At 45.5% G+C, this 11496-nt stretch overlaps 1 long non-coding RNA gene across 1 annotated transcript in view; it reads left to right on the forward strand.

The window, feature by feature from the left end:
- Positions 1-10556, forward strand: part of LOC144140617 (uncharacterized) — a 34682-nt gene extending 24126 nt beyond the window's left edge. The window contains exon 5 of the long non-coding RNA XR_013316357.1: positions 8701-10556. This is a non-coding gene — a long non-coding RNA (uncharacterized LOC144140617). The remainder of the gene's footprint in view (positions 1-8700) is intronic.
- The last annotated feature ends 940 nt before the right edge of the window (positions 10557-11496 follow it).

The raw sequence follows: 11496 nt of genomic DNA on the forward strand, positions 1-11496 counted from the left end.
TTTACGAGCCCACGCGACAACAAACGTTTATTGCTCCAAAAACGCCTTACCAGCCTGAGCGCTTGCTTGCGAGCAGGCCACCATGCCTGGTTTTTTGTGGCACCAGACCGGAAATAGACCCGTCCACGTTGCGTGGAAAATGACGAAACTCCCCGGCCTGTGACATATCTAAGGCCGCCGAACAGAACGCTGCGCGCCGCCCCCCTCTCAGGGAGAGAGCGCGCAGCTTTTGTCGCGTTGTCCGCGGTTGAGTTGAGAGGGAGTATTTATGCGCGATTTTTCATCGCGCGTAGTTTTGGTGATAGTGAGCGGATTTTCATAATTCTTGCGGGAGGAGATTGCTGGGGCAGTAGACTGTACCCCAAAACACATTCCGAGTAGTCGATGGTAAGTGTTGCAGGGTCCGTTTAAAGGAACCATGAAGACAAAATACAAGTTTAATTCGTTAGAAAGACTGTTTTCTGCCAATAACAGTGATACCAATTTTTTCACGAACTTCTAACAAATAATGGACATATTAAAGAAAACATGTGAAGCAGGGATGACTAACCACTTTCAGCAACTTTTCTATGACGTCACAAAATCTTGTTTGTGCGATTGGTGGCCGCTGAACTAACACATTGTCAAGAAACATGACTGATGACTGTAGTGGTGCCTCTAGTTTTATAATTGATCGCATTATTTGAATACTTACAGGCAATTAACACACTGAAAATTATGTTTTTAGTGCTAGCTCATATGATGTCACTCCTGCCCATAACACGTTACTGTAGCGCGAAATTTGTAACTTTTTCATGGCTTTTTGCGTTTTTCTGGTTAAAAATGTCTTTTGTGGTTGCAATGGAACTGAGTGAGTTAGGGAAGCCTAGTTCTTTCAAATTAAACAATGTTATGTTTTATTTTTATGGCCCCTTTAATGGATAAGATGTCAAAAGTATAAAAGCAGGTATCGCTGCTTCATTCGTTTTCCTGTACTACAATTTGTGTCGTCCCAAATTGTGAATGGTGAAGCGGGATTGGTGGAGCTTGCCAAAGCTTCCTTCTGAAACAAACACTGTGGCAGGGACATGTAAGTGTAAAATAGGTGTGTGCAACTTGTACTGGTCATGTACTTTGTAAATCACACAAACGTTGACTAGCAAACATTTTAAAATATGATGCTTCAGCCCAGGTCATGGTTCCCATGGGTCTTTGAAAACCTTGAAAACCCTTGAGTTTAAAAGTGGCATTTTCAAGGCCTTGAAAGTCCTGGAATGTTTTAGCGGTCCTTGAAAACCATTGATTTTTTCATGGTGATAATGGTGACACAAGAATGGTGACACAAGAATGACACAAGATTTTTCATGGTGACACAAGAATTTAACGTGTTTGTCATTTATTTTAAGTTTTAACTCATGGAAAAAAATGCAAGTTAGGTTCCGGTGTAGTATGCAAAATTACAATACATTCAGCGGATTTTCTTTAAGCATGAGGCAGCATTGGCAGCAAAAACTTCTCAATCCAATCCATGTCGTGATACAATCTAATGGAATCCGGGTTCTGTTATCTACAGTCTACGCTCGTTACAGCGGATCCCGCAACAACGGACTTTCGATTACAACAGACCATTTCTGTTGGTTTGTCTGGTCCCTATGCATTTTAAATGGAGTCCACTCCGCTCATAACGGACCCAGCTAGAGCAGACTGTCGGCTACAACAGACTAAATTTTAGGCGAAAGTTGTTTCCACTGAATATTTAAGCGGACTTCCACGGGGCCGGCACCCGATATGCTTTTTCTTTGTTTAGTTTGGCAAGAAAACTGTTATGTCTGGCTACATTGCTGGCAGCTGGGTCGTTGGCGCATTGAAGTCAAGCCAGTGCCAGTGGCTTTTTTTTTTGTTGTGCGACCAGCGGTATGAGCGGCAGGGTAGCTGATTTCACTGTCGGATAATTAAGCGTAATTAACGCTGTCGAACATGGGGAAAAACAGGCTGACATCGCCAGAACTACAGGCCTGTCTAAGCAGACGGTCCGCTCTACCGTCAAGAACAAGGCCGCTGCCGATAAACGCGACTCCGGTGAGATTGAAAACAGCGCTATCGAATACGCGAAGTGATGCACCCGTAGGCGAGTCTGCCCTCGTCAGGTTTTTTTTTATATAATAAAAAACTCGGGTTCAGTGGAGTTTGGTCTTTATTATTCCCACACATGCATCGTTCCCGTTCCATTCAGTGAAAAAGGGAAGAAATGCCCCAGCCCACTGTTAGGTTCCCATGGCTATTAGGTTCCCATCCATTGTGTGCAATCTGCCGGTAACTGTGCGCAAGTCCAACTGGTCTAACTTTCGATTTCACAGCTGTCCGTCATCAGATTATTTCATAACAGCTGTTTTAAAAACCAGACTAAAATCGTTAAAAATGTGGAAGCTGCCTAGGGGGAACGTCAGGCAGCGTTTTGATTTGTTTGACGAACGGTTTCAGGAAAACCTGCCTCGTCGTGAAGAGGTTTAAAAAAGCCTAGCTAATTCTGATGGCCACGGCTGATGTTTTATAGCCGGTTAATAATTGCGCCTAGTCATACTCTTGCTTTATTTGCTCAGCTTATCATGCGTCTTTACACGCTTGACCGCATGCGCTAGGCCTTTTCCAAGTGCCGGCGCTAAGCTTTGGAAATGGTGTTTACGCAATTCTTTGCCTTTGCGCGAACACTGTGCAGAGGTGCTGCAGGCGTGTAGAAAGAACAAAGTGTACGTATGTACAGTCGAACCTTGCAATAACGAAACCCCCGCATTAAAGAAACCGCCGGGGAAAGTCACAATATTCGCTTTTGCGGGAATTTCGTTGCCGCGAGAATGAAACATAAACTCCCGGAAAATTGGCAACAAACCAAAAATTTATTTCCTAGAGTAGGTTATATTACTTCGTGAGCCTTACCTTGCAGCCAACATCACAGTGCAGCTCTCACTGTACAAGTGGTTCATTGCTAGTCGCCATGCGCGCCTATGAACAACGAGATCGTGTCAAACGCATCCAAAACATTCCGTGGGTTCACCTTCTCTGCACATTTTTTGCCCTGGCCCTCAGCATCGAGTATGTCCGATCATGCAAACAAAGCCCAGCTTCTTCTGTTTACGAACTTTGCCAGAAACAGTGGCACCTTGTTGCACCGATACTGTTTAGAAAACTAAGTGAGCACCGCTTTGTTGACGTCCAGAAAGGCCACAGCCGTCACTGTTTTGTTTTGCGCACGTGCGCCATTGAGAACTGGTGGAATCCTTGCTTTTCAAAATGGTTGAGCGAGCTGCAGGCATTTCCAAACTCGTTGGTGCCATCCTACCTTTATACTCCCTTCCTCCACTTGGGCCACTGACTTGGGTGATGATGGCTGCCTTATCTCGTAGCGATAAAAACCTGCACTTTTGGGCTGGCGAAGACATCTTACTGAGAGCAAACATGCCGATCGCCGCACACAAACAACAAACGCTCGTGCACTGTTCAACGGTAGTGGGCTAGCGTAGCCCAAGCCAAAGCCGCGACTTGAGTCACCATGTGTCGCCCCTTGGTGGTGCCACTGCAAGGCTGCCTCCATGGCCGCCGGCTACGCGGTCTTTTGTAAACAAATATGGCGGCGGCCGTTCAGGCGTGCTGTGGCAGAAGTTTACGTACTTTGAGTAAAAAAAAAATGCATTTGTGCACTTTCTGGACACAGTTAACCTCCAGTGGGTAGGTAAAATGCCGACCAAAGTTGCACCAAATTTCGTTAACGCGGGATCAGTTTCCAAAAACGTTTCGTTGCCGCGAGATATAAAATACATGGGCGTCTATGGACGTTCGCCGGGGATGCGAAAATATTTTGTTGCCGCGGGAATTTTGTACCAGCGGGATTTCGTTATCGTGGGGTTCGACTGTATATGCAATATCGGTCAAAGTACCCACTTTAGGGCTCATAGCACCCCACCCCCCACCCCAGTCGGATACTGCATACTTCGGCTACAGCGGACGTTTTTTTTCCGGATTAAGACGGTCCATTGTAACGGGTGTAGACTGTAGTATCTTTCTTCCGTCGTAGCCTGTGGACACAAACTTATTGCTTGTTTGCTACGCCTCATATGCTCCTTTTGTGTTTGATTTTACGCGGCAAATGGTGGATGTGGATATAGTTAGTTTGTCAAACCTGAAAAGTGCACCTTTCAGCAGTCGTGGCACGTACAAAGACAGGCTTTCCCCAGTACCAACGAGTGTGAGTTGTGTGGAATGCCAACTATGCGGAAAAACGTTGGACACTTGGTCATTGGGGGAGTCTGTGCTAAAAAGCCAGAACATGAAGACAGCAGGTCGTAGCTCCTTTAATCCTTTCACTGTCGGGTGTTTCTGGCCGTGACGCACACTTAGTGTCGGCTTGGTTTCCGAAATATGAGGGAAGGAACATAGGGATTTATTTGACTATGATAGCGTCCGGAACGTAGCGCGTCAAAAAGGAAAGAGCAGAGGTGAGAAATTGCCTATCTTCCAGATATTTTCAATTTGCTGTGCACACTTCGGGGTCAATGACCCCACCGTTTCAGCATCAGAATCTGACGCTTTGGAACTCGCGCCCCTTCCTCGGGTGAGAAACTCTCAGAATGTGAATCCTAGCTCGGCTTGTATTCGGATCGAAATCGAAGAATTATTGTTCCTGTCTGCAGTCAAAGGACTTGCGCGGTCAGCCATCCGAAAGTAACCGCGTGCATGGAGGGAGCACTTTCAGCAGCCCGCACAACACACAGAAATGAGCGAGGAAGAGCTGCGGATTGAGTCATTTTTTGATCTATTGGAGAGGCAATGGCGCGCTGAGCTAACCTGGTGTGCCGAAGCAGACGCGGGAACAGAATAAAAAAAATCCTAGAAACTCATTGCGGATCGTACAACAACCCTTGCATCCGTAATCGCATGCGTGCCGCATGGTCACTCATTGCGACAGAGTACAGCACGCGGAGCGACCAAGCCCCCCAGCAACGAAAGGTGGGCGTGGTCGCTCCGTACTCTTCCATATACCGTTGCAACTTGCGAGTGAAAATACGAGCTACTAGAAATATTTGACAGATAGCGCGAACAGTCCAGGCGTAATTGCATGCATGCCGCATGGTCATTCATCCCAACAGAAACAGCGCGTGGAGCAACCAAGCCCCCCACATATGACCGGGGGACGCGGTCGCTCTGTACTCTTCAATATACCTTCGTAGAAAGCTAGCAAGGGAAAATACGAGCTACTAGAAAGATTCGACAGATGGCGTGAACAACCCAGGCGCACCTGCTTTGCGCTATGGCGCGAATTTTGGAACGCACAATGGAGAACGTACCGGTATGTCAGTGACACTGCAGAGGGGAAATGCAAAAACGTACCGGTATGTCAGTGACAGCGAAAGGGTTAAAGAATACCTGGTGCTGTACCAAGTGCCTTAAGTTAGGTATTTTGTAACCGACGACTTTTGCATTGGGTTGAAAGAGTATACCAGATAAAACATTAGATGGGGTCCTTGAAAATGTATATTCTGCTCGTTGAAAGGTCTTAAAAACCCTTGAATTTTTGCCTTTGAAGCCTGTATGAACCCTGCAGGTTGTAGGCTTTGTTTAAGTGTTGACTTTATTGAAGTGTTTCACCTGCGCATAAGTGCAGTCACATGATGCGTGCATGTGGGTGAACACGGAAGCCTACTGTACCTATTGACCACTAGCGCATATATATATGAAACGGCCAGTGGAAAAAAGCAGATAATATTGATGCAATCGACTCGAAACTGGACGGCTGTAAACTTCTTTGACCAATGCGGTGTGTATTTTTAACACCCATTCCTAGGGGGTAGCACATCCTGGGCATTTCTGGCAAAGCTTCACTGGCGCCATCATGCCGTGGGGGCCTGGGGGCCGATTTTGCTGTATGCCGCCACATCAACATGGCCTTAAAAAGACCCTTTCGATTGGGTGCGACGAAAGTGAAAGCTAATACGAACAAGTTTTAGGAAGATAGCGGTGATCGATTAAAGCCAAGCTCTGGGCACTCTGTGGTGTGGGTTGAAACGCATTGAAAAAATAAAAGGAAAATGGCACAGAGAAATGCAAACTAATTATTTATTTCTCTTCAAACAAGGCATTGTTGGCTTCGAACAGAATCAGGGAGAGCTATGAAATGTGTGATTTTTCAGTTAAAACAAAAATTTTTCAGCCTTTAGTGTCATTTTACTGCAAAGGCATTAGTTCACTCAGTAGGTCGAAAATCCAGTACATAGCTTAGGAGGTGGTTCACAATATGGCCAATTGCTCAAAGAGTAAAACAGGCCCAGGAATTTTCAGGTTGACCCCAAATTTTTCAAGGATGCTCCTGTAAACAGTTATATAATTTGAGGACATGGTTTAACAGCCAACTGCACTCAAACGTCCGACCTCTTGAGAACACTATTTCCTTATAGTCTGCTGAAAAAGAAAGCAAGATTCAAAATACAACAGCTGGAATATGCGTGTGGACGCAGCAAGTGGTCAGCGAAAATCGTTGATTTTGAAACCGAAATCAAGGAGAGCGCCGCCATTAAAATGACGTTGCTGCAGGCCAGCGAGCAGCCGGACGGTCAGCAGCTCGGAAGCAAGCCTGCACGCAAGTTCTACGCGCGCACGGGGCAGCAAATGGGTGAAGAGTTCGCAGCAGAGCTTGACCGGCTCTCCAGCTGCGTGGCTAGCCAGAGGAAGAAGCCTCGGACGGCCGGGGCGTCACAGGCGCATCATGGCTGTTTATGTGATCCGCCAGCAGGTGCAGCGTGGTCTGCGGCGGAGATTTTTTAAGCGCTTGTGACTGATTAACGAGCCGTTTCATGGGGCTACCACTCGTGTCCCAGCTTATTTAGTGGTACTTACTACATATTAAAAATAAATTTGGTCGAGGTGAAATTTGAGTGCAGTTGGCCCTCAATGATGATAAAGATAGACACATAAAAGGCAACAGGATAAGTGCTACAAAGGAACACAGAATGTTGTAGTTGAATCGGTTACCTTCAAAATTGTGAAACTGACAAACTCTTGTTACTTCACCGCTGATTTCAGTCATCATTTCCTCGCCGCACAAAAGGAATTGTTCAGAACAGGGGCAACCGCCGATGCTGGGCTCACACCTGGCCCCTGTATGTAGACTTTGTCTTCAAATTCTGCTACAGTACGGTTAAGGTGGAAGTTTGGGAACGTCAAAAAAGACCCCACCGGGATACTGGGATTCTTTTAGCAGCTGGATTTGCTTGTGGGAGGGGGGGGGGGGTCCTAAGGGGTATATCGGTGCTGGGGCTGGCTCAGCGTTTAAACAGGATCATTAAGAAATGGGGTTATGGATGCTTTCAGGCCAACAGGCAAAGGATTAAATTTTACCTGCGAGCTCCCAGTTGACGACACTTCAAAATTTCCCACAAGTGGGCTCATTGTACGTGCCTCAGTCAAGAAAGCCGCTCTTTGCTTCAGTTTCATTCATTTAAAGCTGAAAAAGAACAGAATAGCCCCATGGTGCTTCAAATCTTAGGTCAGCAAGTTATGTCACCATTTGGTGCAACAGAGCTCTAAGCAGCAGGTAATTCAGCTCAAGAATGTGACCTTTCCTGTAATGTTACAGGCTGTCTTATCAAACAAATAAAAAGGTTCATTCTTCCCAAGCAGCAACTGGAGCAGTGCAACAAAGTGGTGGCCATACTGACTGCGCGTGTGTGGTTGCATCACTTGAAAAACACAGCTGACAGATTCGGTCTAAAGATGGTTTTCTCGACGAGCGTCAAGCTTTTCGGCTCAGGCTTGGTGGTTAGAAACGGGATGGACGAAGATGAAAATGTTGGCGCACGTACGTAGCTGCACTATCTGGCAAATGTTTCAGCTTGTTCCATGTAAGGATGTTGTGCAGTGAATTCTCAAATTTTGGGTTTTAACGCACTGAAGGTAAGCCTAGGCTATGAGGCATGCTGTAGTGGAGGGCTCCAGATTAATTTCGACCGTCTCTAATGTGTGCTGAAATCTCAACACAGGTGTTTTCTCTTTTTGCCTCTACCTGGAAAGCAGCCGCTGCATGCAGTGAATTCTCATGAGCTGTGGCTGGGTGTATATGAGCCAGACTGGCCATGGCATCTGGCCGTGGGCTTAAGGAAGAATTAGTCATCCTTGATTGATCGATTGTAGGGTTTAACATGCCGACGCTGCACAGGCGATGACGCACGCCGTAGTGGAGTTCTTTGGTTCCAGTTTAATTTTGACCACCTGGGGATCTTTAACGTGCGCCGAAATCTCGAACACACGGGCGTTTTTGCTTATCACCTCCATCAGAAAAGAATTAGTCATCCATAAAAGAAAAACCTACATGCACTTGGCCCTGCACAAGGCTGATCGCATTTGGGAACAATGCTTTTAAGGCAGAAGTGCTTTGTAAACACGATCGCGCAACATGAGAGCTACCTAGCTGAAACAGTTCATATTCATATGAAGGAATATCCGCAAGGAAAGGGTTAGAAAAGGGGCAGGGCGGGATGCCCTGTTTTGGTTCTTAGGGCCAGTGCTCATGTGCAGCAGGTACACGTGCCTCCGAGCTAGGTCCTAAGTGGTTATAATTTTCCAGTTGCAAGTATCAAGCAGTGGTCCGGGGTTCCCTTCCTTGTCTAAACATCGTTGGCGCTTAATTAAATGATGTACATTCACCGACTAGCTCATCTTTTTATTTTACTTCAGGCTTGAAGAGACCGATTTTGCTTCCGTGCTCGAGCACCACCTTGGGGCCGTTGCGATCGGGTCCTGCCCAACCAGGCATGGGTGCCGCCGCAGCCCTTATGGGGCAGGTGGCCCACCTCAACAACTGGCAGTCGCCTTTCCCAGGTGTCTACTCCATCAGCTGCAAATTGCACTGCCAAGATTGTACATGTCTTATCGCTTACCTGTTCACCCTTTTGCAACTGGCTCAGCGCAAGTAAATGTTGTGCAAACTATACCACTTAAAAGCTTTGTTGACAATGTTACCCTTGTGTGGCTTGCATGTGTTGTGGGAGCAAAGGACACATTATTTCGAAATCTGCACTTGTTTCTAGAGACTGGCCAAGCAACTGTGATTATGGTTTCATGCTTACAAATATCGTAAAACTCCGAGCAAACACCCATCCAAAGTACTAAGGTAGTGGGTAAAAAAATACGGGAAGGGCCAATTTCTGTGCCAAGGGCCATAAACTGCAAAGAAGTGGCTGCGTTTGATGTACCAGCGGTGCATCCGCATTTTGATCCCGAAAATTGTCCTGAAAAGCGGCAGTGACAGGGACGTGCACATCAAAAACAAGTAGTTTTTATGCAAATTCATTGTTTATAAAATATTTCATGCTTTCGGTATTCATAGTGCGACATTAAAGGCTGCAAAATTTTAGAGGCAATGCTACGAGCGTGCGACGATTGTACACTTTGATAAACGAAGCCTAGTGATAAGCGTGCCACACGAATTCAGGAAGCGATCAAGTCTGAGCTGAGCAGCAGCTATGGTTTTGTGTCAAAACGTCGAGCCCTGACCAGAAATGGGCACTTTTACATCATCAAAGGCAACAGCTTGAGAATGGAACAGATGGAAGAAGGATGCTGGTCTCCTTTTCTGTGAAGGACCACAGCACAATCAAGGATGCTTAGTATGTACTAGATGACGGGAACTACAAATGTAATCCCATGGAATTCCTCAGCCCTTGGCAATTTTACACATTTCACTCCATTGTGAAAGGAGAAGCACAACCCGTTGTCTATGCCCTCATGCAATCCTGCAACATCCGTGCCTATGAAAACTTGCTCAAGGTGGTCAAGGACAGAATGAAGAAGTTCGGGAATGTAGGAACCCTGTCTATGACAGCCACGTGGATATTTGACTTTGAATGTGCAGTCTTACAAGTGGTGAGAAATGACTTTGGTGTGACACAAGGAACACCTCACGTGATTACATTTTACAGCGACAGTTGTAATGCTGTCGTGATCTAAAATCATTTGTGGACTTTTAACAATGATAGGCTTTCTTGGTAAAACTTAACGCAAAAATTTAAATTATAAATTATAAGGGGACAAATGAAAATAAACGAAGATGCATATAAAGAACCTGCCCCCAAACAAGAAGCTCGGTTGAATTATAGTGACCCTATAAGGCCTTATTGGGCTCGTCTAGATGGGCTTAGACATTGTCTTTTCCTTAAGTGTAGAATAGACTTGCAGTGATGGTGTTGCTAGTTTGATTGTTAAAGAGTTTGAGCGCTCACTAGAATTTTATTACTGGCACGACAAAACCTAATGTCTCCCGTGTGGTTGTGTATTGCTTTCTTGTTTTATACTCCTCCTGTAATGACCCTCAAAGGAGGTTTACAGTATCAATAAAGAAATAAAACAGTGGGAAAAATGAACACTAGAAAGAGACCAGAGACACAGCTCTGGATTCATGTTTCCTTTCTTGTTCCTTTATTTTGTGCGGTTTTCTTTATTTGTATTGTATTGGGGTAACTAGTTTTGTATTGAAAAGTTTGCGAACTTACCAAAAAACTTGCGCGAACTTACGCGTTCACATGCTCTCAATGGAGCAGATAGTACAAAGAAAGAGAATTAACTTTTACTACGCCCATTAAAATGGTTAGTGCACGCAGGCACCAGACGGGGTGGAACCTTCTTCGCAGATCCCATATGCATCCAGCAGCTCCTGGCCCCTGACTGCCAGCGCGAGCTGGGTCGTCAGATCGGGGCTGGACAACAAGGTCTCCCATTGCTCGGGGGGATAGTATAAAGCACTGCTTGTGATGAGTGGGTTTAGTAAATAAAATCCAGATCCACAGAATAGTATATATGAAACCAGACTGCTGCACTTTGATATGGAGTGTGCTTGCTTGGTAGTGGTGTGTAGATAATGGGAGTCGCAACTGCTGTTGCCTTTCGAAAAACCTAATAAAACAGCTTCCTGAGTTTACCAAACTTTATGCTACCAAAGGAAATAGTAGGAGCAATTTCACTCTGTGAAGGTGTATAAAGTACACGTGCTATGTACCTATGTATGCATGTATGTGTACACATGGCTAGAGAACGTATATGTATTTATTTTTCTCATCATTTAGTAATGGTAGTGACTATCAGCGCCAAAGCTAGAATTTTTTTCGGGAGGGTGGGGGTTATGGCTCACCCCACCCCGCCTAAACACTATCATTTCGAAGAAGAAAAACTTCACAGATTTGCCCACTGATTGCTTTTTTATTATTGTTATTGGAACATGACAAACGAAATTCAAGGAGGCGGAGACGTTTAACGTAGAAGCTGACCGCCGGGCCACGGCTGGCAAAAGATTTGAATTCAGGGCTAGCTGGGATGCGGAAGTCAAAAAATATTAAGGCTACAAGATCTAAACCAAATTCTGTGCAGTTCAGAGCAAAGCACTCCTGATTTAATTTCTGAACTTGTGGCATTATGCACCAAACCTAAGCCTTGGTTACGAGGCGGGTTTTAGTGGTGACTTAGGAACTTATCTAAACC

Source organism: Haemaphysalis longicornis, unplaced genomic scaffold (genome assembly GCF_048455015.1).
Source record: "Haemaphysalis longicornis isolate Haplotype H1 unplaced genomic scaffold, Haemaphysalis longicornis Haplotype H1 scaffold_1, whole genome shotgun sequence".
NCBI lineage: Eukaryota > Metazoa > Arthropoda > Arachnida > Ixodida > Ixodidae > Haemaphysalis > Haemaphysalis longicornis.